Below are 25,190 nucleotides of genomic sequence, written 5' to 3'. Positions count from 1 at the left end.
GCAGTGGATAGAGCACTGGCCCTGGAGTCAGGAGAACCTTGAGTTCAAATCTGGCCTCAGACACATAACACTTACTAGCTGTGTGACTCTGGGCAAGTCACTTAACTCCAATTGCCTCGCCAAAAAAAAAAGTCAAATTTGAAATCTGATTTTTATATATGAGCTAAAATTTGCATTTAGCAAACAAAAATATTCACCTCATAATTCATGTTATTTTAATCACAGGTTACAAACTCAGTGTGTTCACACAGAATGAGAGAATTGAAGTAGCACACAAATTCTATTCCTTTAAAATCACTGTCATATCATTGTTTATGCTGAATCTACTATTTAAATGCAGGAATATGTAGTACCATGGGGGATAGAGAAAATAACTTTACCAGAAGCAAGTACAAATAAATGGGAACCATTAGAAATGTCAATCTCACAGTGAAAGGTTGTAGCTGAGACCTCTTAGAAGACTAAAGTCTTATGGGGGCTGTACAGCATACAGAGCAACACAAGATTCTGTAGGTGTAAGAGTATTTTATTGCAGGCATCATTTCCAATCATCGTAATGAACTTTCAATTGTTTTATTACTATTTTTAAATTCTTTAGAGAGAAAACACCTCCTAATTCCCTGCGCCTGCCCAGTTGACTACTCCTACTGCTCTGCTCTTGGTATGCCAGAACTCTGTTCCATTCAGGGTGCCACATTTTAAGAAAGACATTGATAAATTTGGGAAATGCAGGAGAATGGAACTAGTTTGATAAAGATCCTCAATTTTATGTAATACAAGAATTGTTTGAAATAAATTCAAAGGCCATGTAATTAAAAGTCTCAACCATATAGCTTACTTCCCTTCTGGATCATTTTCTGGAATACCCCACCTACATGCCAATTATCTTGTCCCCCTGAGATTGACTCCACCTGCAGCCAGCTAGATCATTGGTGAGTCCTTGTTTGGCACAGCCACATCAACATAAACTAAAGCCACAGTGCTCACTTTTATCTCTCGACTACATCGCCTACATATTTGTGAATCCTTGTCTCTGTGTGGTGCCCTACTTGCATTCTAGCTTCCCTTAGGTGTTATGTTCTCCCATTAGAATGTAAGCTTCTGGAGAGTAGGAACTATCTTGTTTTCTTGTTTTTATATACCCAGTGGTTAGCACAGTATCTGGAATAAAGTAAGCACTTAATAAATATTTTATCTACATGTCTTTCAAACTGACGGTTTTTGGCCTAGCTAGACATGATTACAAAATCACAACTGTACATAATGATCTGAAAGTTTGTCAGTATGAAGAATTTTCACATTTTAGATTTGGCCTCATAGTACAGAATAGGGGCAGTGGGTGAAAGGGACAAAAAAGGACTAGTTTAACCTTCAAGTAAGAAACTTCTAAAATTTGGAGTTGTCTTATAAGGCAATTGGCTGCCTCGGGAGTAATGGGTTCTACCACACTGGAGTACTTCAAGCTAAACAGAGATGACCATTTTGATGGGTATGTTGTAGGGAGAATTCCTGTCCTAGTAGGTGTTGGAATAAATCATCATTGAGGTTCTTTCCAACTCTGAAATTCTGTGACTAAAATTTTGAAGAGAAAGTGAGAGTAAGAAAAAGTCAGGAACATTAATTCAATAGTGTTTCTTGTTAAGGTACTGTAGTCAGGTACTCTGGAGCAACAGCACAGTATTTGCTACCAGAAGATTGCACATCGAATAGAATAGGGATATTATAGAGTGGATCTATGAACTCTTGAAGCATATGTTTACCATGACCTGAGAAGCCTTTCATATATTTTGTGTCAGAAGTACCTTCCAATAGAAGAAAACCAGGGCATACTCTTGAGGACTTCATAATTAATTGGCTCATCTATGGCTCCCCTGCTCCTGCTTACAGGGCCTAGAAACTTCACTGTCACCTATCGCTTAGGATGCAATTAACTGCACCCTTATAAGCATCCAGTTAAAGGAAACAAATACAGTTTTGGTTATTTAGATCCCAAAATATCCTCCAGCTTTTCGCAAGACCAGAAGAGAAATCTTTTCTTGCATCTTTTTATTGGGCTATATCTCATAATTAAATGTGGCTAATTATGTCATCACAATTTGATATCCATTATCCCCAAGTACCTAGTTATTGTTCCTCCTCCCCAAATCAATAATTTCTTTAATTACTAGAGAATCAAGGAATCATCATCCATTCCTTTTCATCCTCTTTCAGCCTGAGTTTGTCATGATTCCACCTAAGAATGTGAATGGGTTTGTTCTTTTTTTTTTTTTATTGTAAATATCTCAAGAGGAAAGAAGATGCATGCATAAATATGGGTGGATAGGGGGAAGGACAAAAAGAATTTTCATTTCATGTTACATATGATACTGATTCTATGGCATTGGGGAAATCAAGACAACTCAGTAATTCTCTGATTCCCTAAAATGTGCCTTATGAACTCTTGTTCCTTGATTATATTTCTCTAGTACAGGGAACAGTTGTCCCTCTTAATTCTCAATTTCTCTGACCATCATTCTATTTCTTACTATTTTCACATGAGAGTCAAAAGTGTCATAATTCAAACATCAATAAATTCTTACTGATATTGGTTATGTGTCTAACTTACTACTATTAAAATAATTTAATCCATGAGTCTGTGTATTTGGGCTTTCACTCCACACATATTTTAATTGTTTCCTTTCCTTGCACTATTCATTGATAATATATCAGTTCAACTGACAAATCGTATTAGCTGAAAGGCCTAGAGCAGTTGTGTTTGCAGACACCCACTGTAGTAGAACTGTTGTATTACAGTATGGTGGCATTGTTTAATGAACATTATCTATTTGTGCCTAAACTGCCTGGCAGTGATTTTCATGATGATAATTTGCAAATAGCAATTTGAAAACAGTTGAAGAGAACAGCATAGAGCAATTGACTTGTAATTGCCCATGGGGACAGAATAAGCTGGATAAATAACATTCACAGATGATTCCCTAAGTGCCTCTTAACCAACAGGATAAGTGTTTTCCCTCACATTTTCTTTTACCAGTGCTGCTTAGAAATAGCAGAGTTGTCTGATGAGTTTCATCTTCCTCCTCCTCCCATTCCCACCTTCTGGGTTGAAGTGTTAATTAGCCATTTACTGGCCAGAATGCAGTCAAGAGGGAGGAGAAGCAAATGGTTAGGGGAATCCAGAAACAGGGAAACAATAAGAGAAAGAGAGAAATGTGACCTTTGTATTTGCAATTTGAAAGAGTACGCTATTTTTAATTGATCACATCTATATACTCCAGATGTTTTATTTTGTTTTGTTGCTTAAAAATAACATGATACCATCCCATCTAATGCTAGGTTATCCATACAACATTTGACAAATATTCAGCTTTTCTACATAAGAAGTGCCAATAGCTTCAGCAAGTGAAATAAATGACAATGTAGGAGAAAAGAAATGTCAGTATACATAGAACTTGGATTTCAGTCTAAGGGTGCCAGACCTGCTTTATTATTTTTTTTTGTTTATTCAAATTATCTTTGATATGATTGATATGGAATTTCCTTCCAATAATTCAGGTCCTGGCTCCCTCTTTTCTTCCCTTTATGTCTGACATCCTTTTGTGTTTTCTTATATTTTCACCAAAAAAGAATCCACCTAGTATATCTATATTCCACCTGTAGTTTTCCTGAGAGACTTGGGACCCCAGTGGAACATGTGAATACTCCATTAATTACCCTCCACTCTTTCCACATGAATAGCCTGATTCTTTTTGATCGTCTATGCTCAAGTGGAATTATTTACATGGTTTCCCTTCTAATTCCTTATTTGTAATGGGCAGTACATGCTCATGTATTCCAACCACCTATTATTGTCTTTTAATGGAACCTTGACAGGAGTTCCTTGAGAACTATAGAGTCCCATGACATGCATACCACATCAATATGACTGTGTTTTTGTTTGAAAAGAATGCCTGCAATTTCAGCAAGAAGTTTGGGGTCATTAAATGAAATTGGCAATTTCCCAGAGGCAATCCTTCTTCTGGCCCTGCTTTGTTCCTGGCCCACTTCACTATCTATATTTACTTTACCCATGTGTGATGAGCTTTATGTCTTATTAATCCAACTATATAGCACAATTTGGATAACAGGAATTCATTATCGGCTTTTCCTACCCATAGGTGAATAGTTAGGTTAAATTTTTTAAGTGATCTCATTTTAGAAGTGTCAAGTCTAAATAGTAGCATGCATATATAGTTCTGCACTCTATAGCTGGGGTTTTTAACTATCTTTTTTGGACTCCACTGGTAGTCTGGTTAAGGCTATGGACTCCTCAAAATAATTATTTATTGACTAATTAAAATATTAAAGGAAATGCTAGATTTCTGTTAGAAATCAGTGAAAATTAAAATGTAAAGTTTTTATAACCAAGTTCACAGATCCCTTGAAATCTATCTAAGGACTCCCATGATTTCTATGGACCCCCCCCCAAATATCTCCTGATCTATCCAGATTCACTTTTTTCCTTAGATTCTATAAGGTATCTCTTCTATGGCAGTAACATAAACCTCTGATAAATGTCTCCATTTAAAAATAAATTAAATCCAATTTGAAAAGCATTTGCTATATCTTTTCTGTGCGTAACATTGTTCTAGGAGGGATAAAGAAAAAAATGATAAAATATTCTTATGTGTATGCATATAGAATAGATACATCAATTGATATGTAAATTGATCCAAATATAGATACACAGATAGATATTCCTTGCCCTCAAAGAGCTTACATTCTGTAAAGCCAAAGAGAGGATTATCTGGAAATTTTGTAACCTTCAGATCAGACCTTCAGATGTGATCAATATGGATGTGTAGAATTCTGTCCACAAAATTAACTGCTATATTCATTTTAATGGTATGTGTTACCTGAAATACTGAAATTCTAAAATATATTTCATGAAATACTATATAAACAGGAACAATAAGGAGGAGTTCTGTTTTACTTTTCTGTAGCAAACTATAATATTGTCATCATATGTTAAATTTATAATTGATTAGTTAAAGAGCTGGCCAGAAGAGTTCAGGATTTTTATTTCCTTCCCAAACTTTAATATTGTGTGTGTGTGTGTGTGTGTGTGTGTGTGTGTGTGTATGTATGTCCTACTCAAATCTGTTTCTTTGTGGATTTTTGGCAAAATGTGCAAACAACACTTGTGATCTCTAGGTTTCAAGAAAAAAAATGTTTTTAAATAATCAGGGACAAAGGAAATATTTGTTTTCAATTGTTTTAAATGAGTTTCTAGGCTAAGAGAGAAAGGATCTGACAGTAAGAATATGCTTTTCCCTGAATGAAATGTAACTATGTTTAAAAAAATAAACAAACAAAACCATACATACAGACTAAAAAGAACAAAACAAAGGTAAATTCAATTTGGAGGTCACTTGAAGGTTTTGTTTCCTGGCTCACAACATTTCCTTAATTCCACCATTTCTTACATGATCTTATACATAGTAGGCACTCCATAAATTGCTAATGAATCACAGAAATCAATTTCATCTCCTTGTTGTGGTGTTTCTATCTCTGTACAAGATTATCTGTCAGGCTGTCAACTTAAACTCAACATGCCCAAAGCTAAACTCATCCATTTTCCCAACAAAAATCTCACTTTCCTAAACTCCCTACTTCCGTTGTTAGCTGATGAACTTGGATGTTATTCTATATAAGTTTCTCCTTTCATACCCTGTGTCCAACACGTGAAGAGGATTTTTGGCAAATGGGATATTGAGCCAGCCTTGGCATCTAGAAAACCTCAATATAATACTGGCCTGTGAAGCATAGTAACTGTATGATTATATGAGCCTAGATTTAAATGTGGAAAGGATGTTAGGGGTAATTTAGAGCAATGCGCACTAATTTTTCAGATGAAAATACTGTGCTGAGTGAAGGTTAGTGATGTATCCAAGGTTACATAGTAACATGGGTAGTAAGTAGGCCAGGTGACATTTGAACCAAGGTTCTCTGACTCTAGATTCAGTACTCTTTTCAGCACATTAAGTAATTCCTAGTGAGGTAATTTACAACTTTTCAGTGCTCCAACTAAATCTCTAAGAATACAAATGACACATGATTCAGTGATGATATTGGTGGAGAATTTCCAAATCAGGAATTCCCTACTATCAAAGAAATCATGGCACTAGATAACCGAAAGCACCATCCCAGGAGAAAAAAAGTTTGTTATTCTTCCTTTGATATGTCAATTAGAGCCATCTCATCTTCTCTACACTATACTTATTAATACTTTTCTAATACAAGACTTCAGTCTTAATGACCTCAAAATTTGTCTAACTGTGTTTTTCCCCTCCTGTCTATCCACCAGAACTACCAGGCTGGTCTTTGTAAAATGCTAGTATCAGTGTATTTATCAACATCTCCATCACCATCATCATCATCATCATCATCATCATCATCATCATCATCATCACCACCATCAACATCATCATCATCATTATCTTCCTTCTCCTCCTCTTCCTCCTCCTCCTCCTCCTCCTCCTCCTTCTTCTTCTATTCCTTCCATCTTTATCTATCCTTGAAGTATCCATCATCAACATCCACAATTTACCTAAGGCATCAATACCACAGAGTATTTTTGGCACTCTCTTGTGGTGAATTGGGCTCATTTTTTTTCCTAACCACTAATCTCCATGTTGGTCAACCCCCTCCAAACCAAAGCCTTCCATGACCATTGACCAAGCAATACTACCACTAGATCTGTAACTCAAAGACATCAAAGAAAAGGTGAAAGGACTTATCTACAAAATATATGTATACATACAAAAATACATACGAAAATATGTGTGACAGTTCTCTTTTATGGTGGCAACAAGTTGCAAATTGAGGGAATGCCCATCAACTGAGTAGTACTGAAAAAGTTATGGTATATGATTGTGCTGGAATATTATTGTTCTATAAGAAATGAAAAGGGCAGTAGGTGGGAAAATGGAGAGAATGCCAGGCTTGGAGTCAAGAAAACCTGAGTTGAAGTCTGACTTCAGACACTTACTAGCTGTGTGACTCTGGGCAACTCACTTAACCCTGTTTGCTTCAGTTTACTTATCTGTAAAATGATGCAAAGAAAGAAATGGCAAATCACTCTAATATTTTTGTGAAGAAAACCCTAAATGGGCTTATGGAATGGCATACATGACTAAAATGACTGAAAAATAAATTAGAAATGAGAAGGGGGATGATTTCAGAAAAAAATGGTAAGATTCATAAGAACTGATACAAAGTGAAGTAGGAAAACCAGAACATTGTACACAATAACAACAATATTATAATGATGACAGACTATGAAAGACTTGACTAGTCTGATCAATACAATGATATAAAAATAGTCCAAATGACTCATAAAGAAAAATGCTATCCACCTTGAGAGAGAACTGATAAACTTTGAGCACAGATTTAAGCATATTTTTTCTTTTATTTTATTTTTCTGCTACATGGCTAATATAGAAATATGTTTTATAGGACTACACATTTATAATGAGTATCAGACTGCTTGCTTTCTCAATGGCTAGGGGAGGGGCTACAAGGAGTGAAAGAATTTTGTATTCAATTTTTTAAATGAAAAATCAATTAATAAATTTTAAAAGACCAAATGCTTTGTAAAGGCTTAAAGACTAACATAATCTATTTTATTGTAATTTACATAATTATCATAATGTATCATGCTTACCAATCAATTTAAAGTTTGTAAAGCATTGTACACATCTATGATCTCATTTGATCCAAGGGGTAGGTCCTTTTTTTTTATGTCAGTTTTACAGGTTGGTGAACTATGGGTTCAGAAAGGCTGAATGATTTAGGGTCATAGAGGTATTACTTGTTTGAAATAAAATTTGAACCCAATATTTCTTGATTCAAAGTTCAGCACTATTTATTATGCTATGTTGCTTCTAAATGTATGTCTTTCATATCTCACAGAAGCAAAAACTGCTTCCTCTTTTACTTAGCTAAATCTGTTATATATGCTATACTCCTTTGACTTTTCATTCTTTTCCCATTGAATTAACCACTCTCATCACTCTCCTCTATGAATAGAAAATTTCCTTTTTTTGTTACAGACCAGCTCTACATAGCCATTTCTCAAGGCCCAGTTCAAGCCCCATTACCTCCTTGAAATGATCTCAAATAATTGAGGTACATTTAGCTGTCTCTCCTCTGATACCCTATCACACATAATCCTCCACAAATATTGTCATACACTACTTTCTTTTTATTATCATTTGCCTAAATGATCTTTTCTCCCCAGTTTCCTAGAAATGTGCCAATCAATGGCCAGGAGTCAAAAATATTTATTGCCTATTGTCTGACAGTTCTGTATTTGCTTATAGAAATGTTGGTCATGTCTTGGTTGGTTAACAAAAATAGGTTATAGTTATATTACACTTTCAATATGATTGTCTAATTCATGGCATCTACCTGGCTCAGTGAATAGACTAGTCTGATTTGGAATTAAGAAGACTTGTGCTTGAAACCAACATTAGACTCTTTCTAGCTGTATGAACCTGGGACATCCATTTGGCCTCTCTCAGATTCAGTTTCCTTATCTGTAATATAGACAGAATAATAGCATTTAATTCACAGTATTGTTATGAAGATCAGAAAAGATAATATCTGTAAAATTCTATGTAAATCACACAATCATTTTCAGTATCATCATTATGATCACATAATTACTTTATTTCTACAAAATCCTATGAAAAAATATATTATCTTTAATCCATATCTTAAAAACCTAAAAGAGAGCTTAGACAAACACATAAAGATAAGTAGGTTAGGAAATAAGGGATAGGATTGGAATTCAAGTTGTCATAATTCTGGCCCACCTCTTTACCCCTCCTCAAACACACAAGAACCATAAGGAGGATGGGCAAGAAAGACTTTTTCCCCAGGCAACAAAATGAGTTAATTAATAACTACAGCAGGGTTGAAGTCCTATAGTGACTAGTATCTTCCTAATGTCATATGAATATATCGTATTTATTTCTTGTGTTATATTCCCATCAAGAATTACGTTGTCCCCTTTAGCATCCATTTTGAGCTACTATATATAACGAGTTCCATGCTACTTTCTCCAAACAACAAAATCCCCGGTCCTTATGTTGTTCTTTATCATATTACCTCCATCACCTTTAAAGTATAAAACATTATATGTACTTAAAAGATTTTAGAAACACAAGAAAATTGAGAGTTCCTGTATCTGATACTCTAATTTTACATATGAGGGAATAAAGCTTCAGAGATGCTCAGCTCCTTGCCCAGGATATCATACGATGAAACTGTACAGCTATGATTCAAATGCGGGCCCCCCAGGCCACTAACGCCAGATCTACACATACACACACACACACACACACACACACATACATGCACACACATGTGTCTGTGTGTATATATGTGTATGCATATATGTATGTGTACGGATTCATTTGTTCAGCTCCATTAGATTGTGGCACAAAAACTGTCTACCATTTCTACACACATCGTGATTATAAAATAGATATCCCAAAGTTTTTGTTCATCTTAGTGCTGTAAGTATCACTATCCATTACCCTTTACAGGGAGAACTGCGCAATATATATCATTCATGAAGATGATCTAATGGAATGCTTGTGTTGGACAACAATAATTATTCATTTTGACTGTTATATATATGTAGAGAATTTTGTTTCTCATTATTTGGCATCCCCCTACTGCTTATTGCTTTGTGATGACTGGTATTTCAAAATACACACATTACCTCAATTCCATGAAACCTTTTAAACTTTAACTGAGACCAGCCTCAATCTTCCATTAATGTCAATTCATTTCAAGGAAATGAGTTATGTAAATGTATATGGTTCTATATAAAATACATGTGTTTATTTCCATGTGATTTTACATGTGAACATGCTAAGTGTTCTTTGCCATTTTTGTTTTCTTTTTCCTTTTGGATTGAAAACTTCCCAAGACCAAGGTTTCCATTTTTTTCCCTCAGTAAAACCTGAGAAATGCTTGGAGCAGGGCCATTCACACAAGGGGGGACTTAAGAAATATTGGTTCAGGAGGATGATAACATAAAGGATGCAGTAACACTGTGGTTCAGAATAATCATTTGAAAGCCAAGATTGAAAGGGAAAAGGAAATGTTATGGTCTACTGTTGGAGAAAATTTTGTGGCTGTTGAAGGAACCTCTAGATTAAATCAACACGTACTTTAATATTTGATGAAAATATAATATAAGATTTTGGGAAGGATGGTGAAAAAAATGATGTATAAGTTATTTTTGGAGTAAGAAATGAGAGGAGCCAATGGTTTGTAGACAGATAGAAGGCTGATACATCTGTACCAGGACGACCTTTCTAGAAAAAAAGAATGGGGAGACATCTCACATAGGCAGTATCAAACTCTATAAAAGTAATATGATTATATTTTAGTCAATTAGAAGCTATTTGTGTAGGAGTCATTCCCAAGTCAGCAATTTCTAAAGCAGTGTCACTGATGTGTTAGAGCAACAAGCAAAATTAATGTTAGTTGAGAAAAAAATAATGAAGAAAAGCTATGCCATGCTATTATAACTCTAACCTGACCTATTTAATAAGATGCTAAGATAGAATAAAATGGACAATGAATAGAAAAATTGATTCTGATATTAACAATAACCATTTTATATTTTAATTATTTTCCATAAGATTTTAATTTTAATTATTTTCCATAAAAACACATATTTTTTTAAAATTTTAATTATTTTCCATAAAAACATAAAAAACTAGGAAAGTCAAAGCCAGTAAATATATGACTTCCTCACTGACCAGAGTGACATACTATCCAAGGGAAATTGTCATTTGTAATTTTTTTTCAAAATATTATTCAGGAGAGAGGTTGAAGATTATAAATGATGTCACATCACAAAACCACAGAAGGGAAATAATTAATATGAAGAAACTTTGGTAAAAGAACTATCTAAGCAAAATCATCCTAGAGACACTTGTCAACAAAGCTAAATAAAAGATGTTAAAAGGTTGTTGTGAAATTCAAATGAAATAATACATGTAAAGTGCTTTGAAAACCTTAAAATTCTGTAAAAAAATAAGAACTACAATTACTATACTACTCATCCAGTGAAGGTGTGAATCATACCCTTTAAAGAATGAAAACTGAGTGTCAAAAGTAACTCAAAAGGTAGTTAAAGGTATTTGGCAGGTTGGAAAGGAGTATATGGACAGAATGGTGGCATAGATAGTGGACAAATCACTGGATCTGTTCTTCCCCATGATTGCTGTCCCTCCTGTGCTGTTTATCTCCTTGCCTTTAAGTCCCAACTAAACTCCCACCTGTAATGGGAAGCCTTCCCAACACCTTTTTAATGTCAGTATCTTCCTGCTGTTCATTACTTTCTATTTAACCTGCATGTAACTAGATTTATTTACATGTGTTTGCAGATTGTCTCCTGAATTAGATTGTAAGCTCCTAGAGGGTAGGAACTGTCTTGTGCCTCTTTTTGTACCCTCAGGGCTGAGCATACAGACACAGAATTGGCTCTTAATAAGTGTTTCTTGATTGATTAATTGAGTTGAATTCAAACTTCAGACACTTAGTAGATGCTTAACACCAGGTAAATCACCTCCATTTTCTTCAGTTTCTTCAACTGTATAATGGGGATAATAATTGTACTTGACTCCCAGGACTGTTATGCGGATCAAATGAGAGGATATTTGTTAAGCATTCAGCACAGTGCCTGGCATGTAGTAGGTACTATATGAATGTAGTTTTTATCATCATCATCATCAACAACAACAAAAATTCATAGAAGTGGTATAGTAGATTTCTTCATGGAGGCAAATGACTGGGAAAAAGACACACATAAAATGTAGGCCTATCATGTAATAAAAGTGAGTAACTGAAACACAACTCTTTTGCATCATAGATATCCATGTACCATCAAGAGAGTTAGAGGAAGCTCCTTGGCTCTCTACCCACTAGGCCATTAGACTGATACTTGTAGATGATCTATAGAATATGAGCAAAGGAAGCATAGGAGACGTGGGAATGGCTTGTTTCTGATATGTGTCTTTGAAGGGAATGTCCACATCAGATAACTGATGCAATGAACTATAGAAGTAAGAACACTAAAATACTTCAGAAAGAGTTGATAGCAGAGAAGTATAGGTAATAAATAGAGATAGTGTGGGAGACAGGAATTTTTTCTCTATGTAAATTTGATTAAATCACTTCAAACATCTATATGAAATTATTTTGTAAGCAAAAAACTGCAAATGAAAATTTTAGAGGTCATTGGGAAATTCATTCTAAATTTTTGAATAATAATATTGCATCTACTTTAAATCAATTTTGTTATTTGTTCTATTATATATATTGAATGCATAAGAAAATTTGAAAAGACGTTCAGTCCATGTAGGGTAAAAGGAATGACTCTTATATCTGAATGCTCTCCCCACTCCCTCAGATGAAACAATCTTCTCTAAGGCTGACTGGAGTCTTCTACAGGTGAACATTCTTATGAAAATACATGGGTCACAATGACTCTAGCAGATGACTAGACCAAGAGGTGGATACTTACCATTAATTTGGTATAGATAGATAGGTAGATAGATAGATGGATGGGAGGATAATATACATTAGATAGACAGAAAGAAAGATAGATTGTACATATAAATAGTAAATGTAGTGCGCATGTATATAGTTTATATATGGACACTCTGTATGTGTGTATGTATGTATATATATGCTTGTATGTATGTATAAATGTATATGTATGTATGTATGTGTGTGTATATATATTTATACACACATATATTATGTTGAGAAAATAAAAACAAGATCATGTCTACACAATTCAAGTGTAATGAATTGTACCAAACAAAATTTGTACTCAATTGTAGCTGGTAAATATTGTATGTTTACAAATTTTTCAACTAAATTATGTAAGGCATAATTTGGGCCAAATATGGGGTATTCTTAGACAGATAATTATGTAAGGTTATAAGTTTTATAATAGTTTTACACTAATCTGCATTGAAAAGAAGAATTACTGCACTATGACTTCTCTATTCCAACAAGAAATCACTGGTCCGATCAGATATATGATTATGAAATGTGTCAAGATTTTTTAAAAACCCTTAATAGCTTATAGAGAAAGTGCTTTAAAATTCTCAGAGATACAGATATATACCTATAAAAATTTTCAGAGATTTTTTTCAATCACTTGGATAACTGATCACACATGAATCATCTGTCTCAGTTTTTAACTGGAGAGTCAGGCTTCGTTAAGACATCCTTAGAAGTAAATTATCTTATATTGTTTTGTATGAAAATTTGTGCCTCTAACTTGTGAAAGAAGCATTAGTATTGTTCTTGTTCTCCACTGTGGGACAAGACTTAATAGGAGGAATGTAGTGGAGAATAGTGTGAAACTCAGGTGAACTTCCGATATTACTCTCCAATAAACTTTAAAATAATGTGTCGAATCTAATTTTGAAGTGGTATAAAACAAAAGGTCAGAATGAGATATTTATCCAACCAAAGAACAGTTAGGAGATCCAAGAAATATCTCTGTAATACCAGGGTGGGTACAAGCCTGCAGGGCAGTAGCAGCAATAGTCTTTGCCTTGGAGGCTGCTATGGAATCCACAGCAGTAGCAGCCTCTGGAACTCTCATCCCAGAGACAGTATGGGGGTTGAATAAGTGTTCAACATTAAAGTGGACCCTTTTCTGGCATTGGATATGCCTGATGCTGATTGACAATTATCACAAATGAGGTTTTGAGTCACAGTTCCAGGAAAGAGAACAGCACTTGTGATCAGTAACCAGAGAGCAGAGGATACGGTTGTAGTTTCAAAGTAAAGAGGAACACCAGTACTTTGGCTGCAGGAGAGCAGAGGCTTTTCCAAGGGAAAGAACACAGTACAGACAAGGATAGCAGTGACAATACCTCTGCCAACATAACAACACTATAGAAACACTGAAAATTGCAGATTCCCAGAACTATCTTTGAAAACAGATCCATGAAAAATCCTCAAGCTTGGTACAGTGACTCCACACTCTCAAGTGAGCAGAACCTAACCTTAGCATAATGTTTAAAGTCAAGAACTAAGGTGGAAAAATCACCAACAACAACCATAAATAGCTAATACAGTGGCAGGGAAGACAAGACATAAACTTAGAAGACAAGAATTTGAAAACAGCTACAAGCAAAGCCTCAAAGGAAAATGCTAATTAGACCCAAGGCCAGGAAGAATTCTTAGAACAGCTAAAGAAAGAGATGAGTGGTAGAGAAAAAATAGCAAAAAAAATTGAGAGCTTCCTAAAAGTGGCACAAAAAAAGCACTGAAGAAGATAACATCCAGGGGCAGGTATGTGGCACAGTGGATAAAACACCACCCTGAAGTCAGGAGGACCTGAGTTCAAATCTGGCCTCTGACCAAACACTTGACACTTACCAGCTGTGTGACCCTGGGCAAGTCACTTAATCCAAATTGCCTTAAAAAAAAAAGAAAATAACATCCACAAAAAAATTTTTGTAATTATGGAAGAGGTACACAATTCACCAAAGAGAAAGTATTCCTTTAAAGGCAGAATAGTTCAAATTCAAAATGTGATACAAAAAATTTTTTGAAAGAAAATAATTCTTTAGAAATAGAAATGGGGAAAAGGAAGCTAATGACTCCATGTGATGCCCAAAAACATTAAACAAAGTCAAAATAATGAAAAAATAGAGGAATATGTGAAATACTTCATTGGGGGGGGAACTATTAGCCTAGAAAATAATTTAAGATAATTTAAGAATGTAAATTCATAATTTATGATATAATTTAAGAATAATTAAATTAAGGTCATGAAAGCCATGACCAAAAAAAAAGAAGCTAGATAAAATATTTCAAGAAAATATCAAGGGAAACTGCCCCAATATTTTAGATCCAGAGGGTAAAATAGAAATTGAAAGAATCTGTTCACATGAGCTGTCCGGGCCTCAGTGAATCTAGAACAGGTCTCAGGGTACTGAATCAAGGGGAGCTGTGTTGGTTTCCAGACTTCTGAATCCACAAACACGAAAGGCAACTTAGAAGATTAGTGGGAAAGATCTGTTGAAACTGGGTGAGAGAGAAGTGTGGTCAACCCGGCCCTAGCACAGTCCTGGGGTGGTGGCCACAGCTGTGGTTGCTTCCAGACCTTTTAGCCCACAGACAGTGGGGGGTGACCGAGAGGCTGATGAGAGGTGGATTGCAGGGATCTCTTTGTGGCTTTGAAGCAGAATTCTCTTTCTTTGCCCATGCTTGGATTTGGGTCCAGTTCTGGGTGGCAGTCCTGGGGCAAGGAGGAATGCTGGTGTGGCACAATTTGGGGCAGCAATGGACAGGGAACCCTCCTCCCATTTCCAGGGTAGAAAAGATTGCTTGTGGTCACTCATAGAGCAGAGCACAGGCCAGGAAAAGAGTAAACACCTCCCCTTAGATCTTCATATTACCTTGGAAGAACTAAAAACTTATAGGTGCCTAGAAGTACCTCTCAAAACAGCTGCATAAAACCTCCAAGTCTTGGGACGGTATAATCTCCACACTGGAAGTAGAGCTTACCTTAACAAAGAGTTAAAAAGTCAAGGAACTGGTTTGCAAGACATACAAACAGAGAAAAACAAATTCAGACTAGAATCTTACTTTGGTGACAAGAATGATCAAAACACACAACCATAAGATGACAAAGTCAAAGCTCCTACATCCAGAGCCCCCAAGAAAAATACGAATTGGTCTCAGGCCAGGGAAGAGTTCAAAGGGGTTTTTGAAAATTAAGTAAGAGAAGGAGAGGAAAAATTGGGAAGACAAATGAGAGTGATGCAAGAAAATCATGAAAAATGAGTCAATAGCTTGGTAAAGGAGATCAAAAAAAATGCTGAAGAAAATACCTTAAAAATAAGGTCAAATGGCAAAATAGGTCCAAAAAGCCAATGAGGAGAATGCCATAAAAAGCAGAACTGGCCAAATGGAAAAGGAGGTCCAAAAGCTCACTGAGAAAAACAATTGTTTAAAAATTAAAATGGAGCAAATGAAAGCTAATGACTATGACAAATCAATAAATTATAAAACAAAACCAAAAGAATGAAAAAAAAGGAAGACAATATGGAATATCTCATTGGAAAAACAACTGACTTGGAAAGTAGACCGAGGAGTGATAATTTAAAAATTATTGGACTACCTGATAGTAATGATCAATAAAAGAGCCTGGACATCATCTTTCAAGGAAATATCAAGGAAAACTGCCCTGATATTCTAGAACCAAAGGGTAAAATAGAACTGATCATCTCCTAAAAGAGGTATCCAAAGGAAAACTCCTAGGAATATTGCTTCCAAATTTCATAGTTCCTAGGTCAAGGAGAAAATATTGCAAGCAGCCAGAAAGAAACAATTCAAAGACTGTGGAAATACAATCAGGATAACACTAGATTTAGGAGCTTCTACATTAAGGGATTGGAGGGCTTGGAATATGATATTCTAGAGGTCAAAGGAGCTATGATTAAAACCAAGAATCAACTACACAACAAAACTGAGTGTAATCAATGAGGGGGGAAATTAACATATTCAATGATATGGAGGAATTTAATGCATTCTTGAGAAGCCAGAACTAAGTAGAAAAATTGACTTTCAAATTGAAGACTCAGGAGAAGCCTGAAAAGGTAAACAGAAAAGGGAAGTCATAAGGGACTTACTAATGTTGAACTGCTTACATGGAAAGATGATATTTGTAACTCATGAGACCATTCTCATTATTAGGGTAGTTGGAGGGAAAATACAGATAGACAGACAGATAGATAGATAGATAGATAGATAGATAGATAGATAGATAGACAGACAGACAGACAGAGAGCACAGGGTGAGTTGAATATGAAGAGATAATATCTAAAAAACTAACACTAAGGGTGAGAGAGGAATGTACTGGGAGAAGGAGAAAGGGAGAGGTAGAATGGGAAGAGGGGGAAGGTGAGAAAAAATGAACTATACTCTCATCAGATTTGGCTTAAGGAGGGAATAACATACACACCCAATTAGGTATAGAAAACTATCTTACCCTACAGGAAAGTAAGGGGAAGGGGATAAGAGAGGGGATGGTGATAGAAAGAAGGGCAGACTAGGGGAGGGGGTAATCAGAAGTAAACACTTTTGAGGAGGGACAGGGACAAAAGAGAGAATAGAATAAATGGGGACCAGGAAAGGATGGATGGAAATATAGTTACTCTTTCACAACATGATTATTAAGGAAGTGCTTTGCATGACTATACATGTATGAACTATGCCAAATTGCTTGCCTTCTCAATGATGGTTGTTGAAGGGGAAAGTATTTGGAACTCAAAGTTTTAGAAACAAATTTTAGAAATTGTTTCTGCATGTGATTGAGAAATAAGATATATAGGCAAAGGGGTATGGAAATCTATCTTGACCTACAGGAAAATAAAAGGGTAAGAGGTTAAGGTGGGGAGAATAGAAGGGAGAACAAATTGGGTGAAGGTGGACTCAGAATGCAGGCCATCATGGGGTAAAGGGAGGGGAGGGATGGAGAGAAGATTAGGAATTCAAAATCTTGTGGAAGTGAATGTTGAAAACTAAAAATAAATGAATTGGTGAAAATATTAAAATAAATAAAAATAAAAAATAAAAATACTTAAAAAAGAATCAATTAAAATATTTTTGAGCTACAGTGAGGATAACAAAAGATTTAACAGCTTTCTACATTAATAGACTGGAGGAATTGGGATTTGATAGTCTAGAAGTTAAAGGGTCTAGGATTACAATGAACAATCACCCACCCAAGAAAAGTGAGTATAATCTTTCAGAGGAAATAATGGATACTTAATGAAACAGAAGACTTCCAAGCATTCCTAATGAAAAGACCACGGCTGAATAGAAAATTGCATTTTCAAATAAAGATTGAAGAAAAGCATAAGAAGGTAAACATGGAATAGTAATAATAATGGACTAAATAAATCTAAACTACCTACATTCTTATATGGTAAAATGATACATGAATTCCTAAGAACTGTGTCATTATTAAGGTAGATAGAAGGAATCTACATAGACAGAAGACATTGGTGGGAGTTGATATGTTGGGATGATATCCAAAAAAAGAGGTTATCCATTGGTAGAGGGCAGAAGAAAGTGTTGGAATAGGAAAAATTTTCTCGTATAAAAGAGGAAACCAAGATATAGTTTTTACAGTACAAAGAGAATGACAAGCAATGGTTAAACCTGTGTGTGTGTGTGTGTGTATGTGTATACACATATATACATACACACATGTGTATACATATGCATGTATATATATATGTGTGTGTGTGTGTGTATCTGCAAATACATGCATATGTTTATGTACTACGTATGTGTATCTGTGCCTTGTGTTTCTGTGTCTGCGTTGTTGCTATCCCTTTTACGTGTACACACATATACATGTATACACATATGTGCACATTTACATACATACATATACATGTGCGTGTGCGCACGCACACACACACACACACACACACATACATATTGTCCAATAGGGAAATAGGAGGGGAAAAGTATAAAAATATGGGGCGGGGGAGAGATGACAAAAGGAAGTGAAGATTAGGAGAGGTAGTTGCCAGAAGCAAAATAGACTTTTGAGAAGTGAGAGGATAACAAAGAGATAGAAGGATGAACAGAAGAAAATAGGAAAAAGGATAAAGTAGTCATAACTTTGAATATGAATGGGATGAGCTAACCCATAATCAGAAGCAGATAATAGAATGGATTAGAAACCAAAATCCAACAATATACTATGTATAAGAGACACACTTAAAAGAGAAAGACACAGAGTTAAAATAAAGACTGGAGCAGAATGCTTCAGCTGAAGTGAAAAAGGTAGGGATAGAAACTATGATCCCAGACAAAGCAAAAGCAAAAATCGACCTAATTAAGGGGTAATCAAGGAAGACATTTTCAGGGAAATTACATTTTGCTAAAAGGTAGCATAGAAAATGAAGTTAGTCAAAAAACACAAAAAGTTTCTCTGATAAAGGCTTCATTTCACAACTTTGTAGGGAACTGAGTCAAATTTATTTAAAAAAAAGAAAAGTCATTTCCCAAATGATAAATGACCAAAGGATATGGCAGTTTTCTGAAGAAGAAGTCAAAGGTAAACTCTAAATATCTGATCATGGAAAAATGTTCCAAATCAATATTTATTAGAAAAAAGAAATCTAAAACAACTCTGAAGTATTACCTCATACCTATCAGAACTAGCAAATGTTGGAGGGGATGTGGGAAAATATGTACATTAATGAATCGCTGATGGAGTAGTGAACTGGAACAACCCTTCTGGAGAACAATGTGGAACTATCCCCAAAGGGCTGTAATACTGCATATCTTTTGATCCAGCAATACCGTTGCTAGGTCTACACCACAAAGAGACTAAAGAAAAAGGAAAAGGATCCGTATGTACAAAAATATTTATAGCAGCTCTTTTTGTGGTGGCAAAAAATATTGAAAATTAAGGTAAAAGCTCATCAATTGGGGAATGGCTGTAGCATGTTATTGTGATGGAGCACTGTTGTGATATAAAAATGACAACGGGAATGATTTCAGAAGCACTTGGTAAAACCTTTATTAATTTATATAAAGAAGTGGCAAGAACTGGAAGATCACTGTGCAGAGCAACAGTAATGTTGTAATGTTGATGAACTATAAAGAACATGGCTTTTCAATGCAAGGATTCAAGAGCATTCCAAAGGACACATGAGAAAAAAATGCAATCCACCTCCAGAGAGATAATTGATATTCTCCGAGTGCAAACTGACATAATTTTCTTCTTTTTTTTTCTTTTTGCTTTTTTTTTGTGATATGACTAACATGGAATTTTTTTTTGTTTTATTTCACATGTATAATTGATGTCATTTTGTTTTCCTTCTCAGTGGGTGGATCATGGGTGGAAGGGAGGGAGGGAAAGAATCTGGAACTCAAAATTTTAAAAGAAAAGAATGTTTAAAACAAATAAATAATAAATGTTTTTTTTTAAAGGATCAGTAGGAGAAAGTTAGTGTCAGGTGAATTTGTACTCAATGTACAGGAAAAATAATTCTTAACAATCAGAGATACCTCAAAGTTAGAACTGTACCTTTCAGAGGTAAAAACTTCTCTATGATAGTAGGATCTTCAGATAACAACTGATTGCCTGAATGATAAAGAAGTTGCAATGAGTGGTCATGATTCATGTATTGATTGCACTGGATAACTTCCAACTCTATCATTCTGTATGGGTCACTAGAGACCTGTAATTGAAGATGCTGATTCTCCTAACTCTCCTTTTCTCTCTCTCCCCACCTCTCTGCCCATGGATCGTAATGAAAAGCCATTCAAGCATTAATCATTTCTGATTGCTGAAAAAATAGAAATTGTTTCTGATGCTGAAAAATAGAAATATTATTCTATTTTATATAATTCCCTCTAATTGTATCTAGACTTTAAACATAAATTACTTTTCTGGAGGGTGTGATAGTAGTATTGCTGACTTTATCGGCAAAAAGTCACATAAAAATGACATTTTCAGCATTTCTCAATTGGCCCATACCTGTTAGAAATTACCAAGATGTCACTTAGCCTAAAAATATTGCCTGGTGTTCCACTCCTAAAGGCACTATTATACCAACAATAAATCTGCAACAGGCTGTAAGTAGAGGGTGGCTTGTGATGTATGCAAAATTCATCATACTCTGACCCCAGAGAGTATCAATTACTTGCTTCTGGGATCCTTGAGCACAGTAGTTTTATTACACCTGTAAATATCCATGGGTTGGCTATTTGATACACAGTTTACTTTGTTAAAAAAACAAAAAAGAAACATGGTTCTAGGAAATATTTCCATTGATTTACTTTCCAAAACTGTTTTTCCTGTAACTCCATGGAGGAACAGATATTTAGACAATTTCAAATATGGAGTCAAAATTCTGCATATGTCACCCTCAAATCTAGCACTTAAAAAGCACTTACAAAGTACAATTCACGTACTTTCAAATAGGAAATTACATAGCCTCAGAAAAACCATCTACTTGTGCTCTTTTAAGGATAGTTAAAATAAATTGAATTTTATTGAAGGATTTTTTTTCTGACCACTAAAATCTACTAATGCATATCTACAAGATTTTATTTAATACATCCATAGTGACTTGAACAATTTTGGGAAATTTCTATAGAAGTCATTCAGACAATGAGTGATTCTGCCTCTTCTAGGGTCAATCCTATAGAGATGTATTTATTATCTGTACACAAATTGAATGAGTTTCTACATCATCACCACCATCATCACCATCATTGTTATTGTTGTTATTGTCATCATTGTTGTCATCTTCCTTCTTAATACATGATACTGAAATAGAAGTTTAATGCTCATGAAGGGTTATTTAATATTACATCTATAGAATTTATATCATTTGATCTTTGTAACAATACTGTATGGTAGCTGCTATTATCCTCATTCTCATTTAAAGGATGAAGAAACTCAAGCCCAGAGAGTATAATCGATTTGGTTTTGTAGATCAGTGTCTACAGTTGCATTTAAAGAAAACTCTTCTTCACTCTATGCTCAGCATTTGATCCATGATACCATGAAGACTTCTAATCATAACAATCACAAAAACTTAAATAAGGCTATTAATGACACAGTGCCTCAGTTTCTTTATTTGTAAAGAGATAGGATTCAACTAAGTGATCTAAGTTTCTTTTTCTTTTCTAAAATTCTACTGTTATAAATCCTTCAAAATATTGATATAACTCCTAAAAATGTGCAAACCATCTCTCAGAAGTATTCACTGTTTCTGATCCAATCCTTCCAGAATCTCATTATAAAAGAAATAAGGATAAAACTAACTTCCATTCTCCATTAACTATTAAAGTAGCTTGACCACATTTTTTTCACCATGTGAATCTTTATGTGAAACCTCATGCTTTAATGGATATGGATTAATGCTCTTCTGTAGCTTCTGGTATATTGTTGGAATTAAAAGTAGTACGCGTTAATTAATAATAGAGGTTACTTTCAAACATGACTTTTCCACTTAGCCATTCAGATAATATAAGTATTGTTCATTTTGGCAATTGCTTCACCTCTCAAAGAAATATGATGCAGATATATTTATCAATCAAAACTTGTAATAATGAAACATGTTACCTGTACAACAGCTCATGAGTGGCAGCAGAATTACCAGTTTCCATAGCAACCTCATCTCCACTTTCTAAGGTCAAAAATTTCTCCCATCCAATCAGTAGTGAAAAATGTGTCTTCCAGTTTCTACCCCAAGTGGCTGGAAAAAAAAAAAACTACAAACATTAACTATATGAATATGTACAAGCATCCCATTTCGTAATATATTGATTTAAGTTAAAATACACTCAATAAGAAATTCTTTTATCTCTGTATTATTTCCAGTGCTTAGTACCATACATTTTTTTAATTGAAGGCAATTTAGCAATTCCTGTTGAATGGGATTTTGGCAATATATGAGAATAAATAGGATTTGCATGATTTTTGTCAATGTGGGACTCTCTTACTAAGGGAATTCCTTATATCCTTTACTATGAATTTCTAGATAAGTTGTAAGACATCTCCTAGTTACCAGTTGACTAGCTGAGACTTATAGATGACTAGTAACTTACTGAGGGACACAAGACTAGAGGTTGACTTGGGAAATGAAGTCAGGGATTATTTATTCAATTCTAGTTTTCCATCTATGTCAGGATGTCTTTTTGACTTACATATCTTTTTATTTTCCCTTCAATACAAATGTTCTACATTGTTTCATCAAGACGAAGATATAGTCAAAGGTTATACCAGTAGCAGAGAAGCTCTGCAAGTTCTAACAAGTGCAAAAAAGTATCAGTCCTAGAGACATTTTACATTATACTATATGTTCATCATCTGAATATTAACTTAACTAGGCTCAGATATATTCATCATAAGGTTGACCACAAGGCAATGAAGCCATCAGATCCAGGCTTAACAACAAAATTGCCAATCTTATTTCAAGTACTGAAATATCCTTATTTTAATTCACACATATATATATATATATATATATATATATATATATATATATATATATATATATATATATATATATATATGTATATATGTGTGTATTATACACAAACATACACACATATATGTATGGATAGACAGAGACAGACAGACAGATAGATAGATAGGCAGTCAGACAGACAGACACACACACAGAGGTAGATGGATAGATGGGTTGATAGATAGATGTGTGCGTACTTCTTGTTGTTCTGTAGTTTTAGTAATGTCTGACTCTTCATGAGTTCATTTGGGGTATTCTTGACAAAAATACTGCACTGGTTTGCCATTTCCTTCTTCAGCTCAATTTACAGGTGAAGAAATGAAGCAATCAGGGTTGAGTGACTTGCCCAGGGTCACACAGCTAGAAAATGTCTAAGGACAGATTTGGATTCAGGAATATGGGTCTCCCTGACTTTAAGCCCAGCACTCTATTCACTATGACACCTAGTTGCTATGTATGTGTGCATACACATGCACACAGACATACACACACACAAACACACATACACATACACACATATCATTTAGGAGGCAGGGAATATCTACATATATAATGCATGCATACATACATACATACATATACACACATATGTGTGCATGTATTTACATATGTGTGTATTCAGCTTATTGGTTGTTTCAGTATTATTCTTCAGACATCTAAAGACTTTTGGTTGGCTGTTTACTATAAAATTCATTTTATACTTGATAATTCATAATATAAACCAGAAAAGAATACATCTGTAGAAAGACAATGCTCACACTATGTTTAGAATTTATTTTTTTCACCTAGAATATAAAGAAAAAAATAATAATGTGGTGAATCAATTTCCAGTGCTTCTTTTATTGCCTTCCATTTTTCATTTTTGGTCCCTTGGATTAGAACAGGATATGACCCTTTTATAGCTATGCTAATACAAATACATTTAAACATTTCATGGGCTTTTCAAATATCTTAAATCAATATTATTGAAAAAATACTAATTTGGAAATATTATCCTTTCTAATCCTACTAGAACTAAAATTAATAATATGCCACTATGAAATTGTTACAAAATCCATTTTAGTAGTATTATCCTTCAGCTACAAAACATGCTTTCCCAAGGGATTATATAACAATTTTCTCTAATTTTCTTTGACATTTCAGCTATCATATGATGAATGAAATCCAGAAAAAGAGTGTCAGTTTTGCCTTTACTACTGAAAGGAAAACTAATAATAAGCTCATAAAAAACTGGTAATCTCATCAAAATACAGAATAAGTTCACAGGGTGTTTCATTTGATAAAATGGATGTATAAAATGATAGGATTATATCGAAAAGTTTTAACTGAGGGAAAATACTGACCTGTAGCAGACTAGTAGGTTTTATTTCATTTTTATTTTTTTTTTTAACACACAGATTAGTTAGCCCTCTGCTTGTTTGCTTCTTGGAAATTTCCACAGCACCTAGAGCCTTCTCACTGTGGAACATCCCTCTGCCACTACAGCTCCCTTCTCCAATTGATGAGTTCCTCCAAAAATCTCCATGTTGGAGAAACATGCATACCACCAAGGAGGTCTGAGTTCAGAGTCAGCCTTAGATACTTATTAGCTATATGAACTTCTGTAAGTCACTTAATCTTCAGTGTGCCTCAGTTTCCTCATCTTTAAAATGGGGTGGGTGATAATAGCATCTACCTTGGTAGACTGATGTGTGAATAAAATGGGACATTTGTTAAGCATTTCACAAACCCAAATTCCTATATGCATACTAGGCCTCAACAACACCAAAAATAACAATTTATAGACTAACATGAAAATAATTCCATTTTAAATTATCTTGCATTCCCCCCCCCTTTTGCTACTTTTGTCACGCACAGTGTCTGCTACCAAATGATTCTTTAATTAAATATTATTTTTAATTAACAAGCAGCCTATTTTTACCACTTCTCTATTAAGAAAGAAAAGTAAATGGAAATAAAATCCATGTAACAAATTTGCATAGCCATGCAAAACAAATTCCCACAATGGTCATATCAAGAAAAGAAAGGATGTCTCATTCTGACTCTGCTATCCATCACCACTACTGAACCTGAGCCCCTCAT

At 34.7% G+C, this 25,190-nt stretch overlaps 1 long non-coding RNA gene across 1 annotated transcript in view; it reads right to left on the bottom strand.

The window, feature by feature from the left end:
* Positions 1-25,190, bottom strand: part of LOC144454125 (uncharacterized) — a 150,159-nt gene that overhangs the window by 44,681 nt on the left and 80,288 nt on the right. Inside the window, exon 2 of the long non-coding RNA XR_013485609.1 lies at positions 22,202-22,334. This is a non-coding gene — a long non-coding RNA (uncharacterized LOC144454125). The remainder of the gene's footprint in view (positions 1-22,201; positions 22,335-25,190) is intronic.

Source organism: Phascolarctos cinereus, unplaced genomic scaffold (genome assembly GCF_003287225.1).
Source record: "Phascolarctos cinereus isolate Bilbo 61053 unplaced genomic scaffold, phaCin_HiC Scaffold_4;HRSCAF=312, whole genome shotgun sequence".
NCBI classification, from domain to species: domain Eukaryota; kingdom Metazoa; phylum Chordata; class Mammalia; order Diprotodontia; family Phascolarctidae; genus Phascolarctos; species Phascolarctos cinereus.
This window is presented reverse-complemented; position numbering and strand designations above follow the sequence as displayed.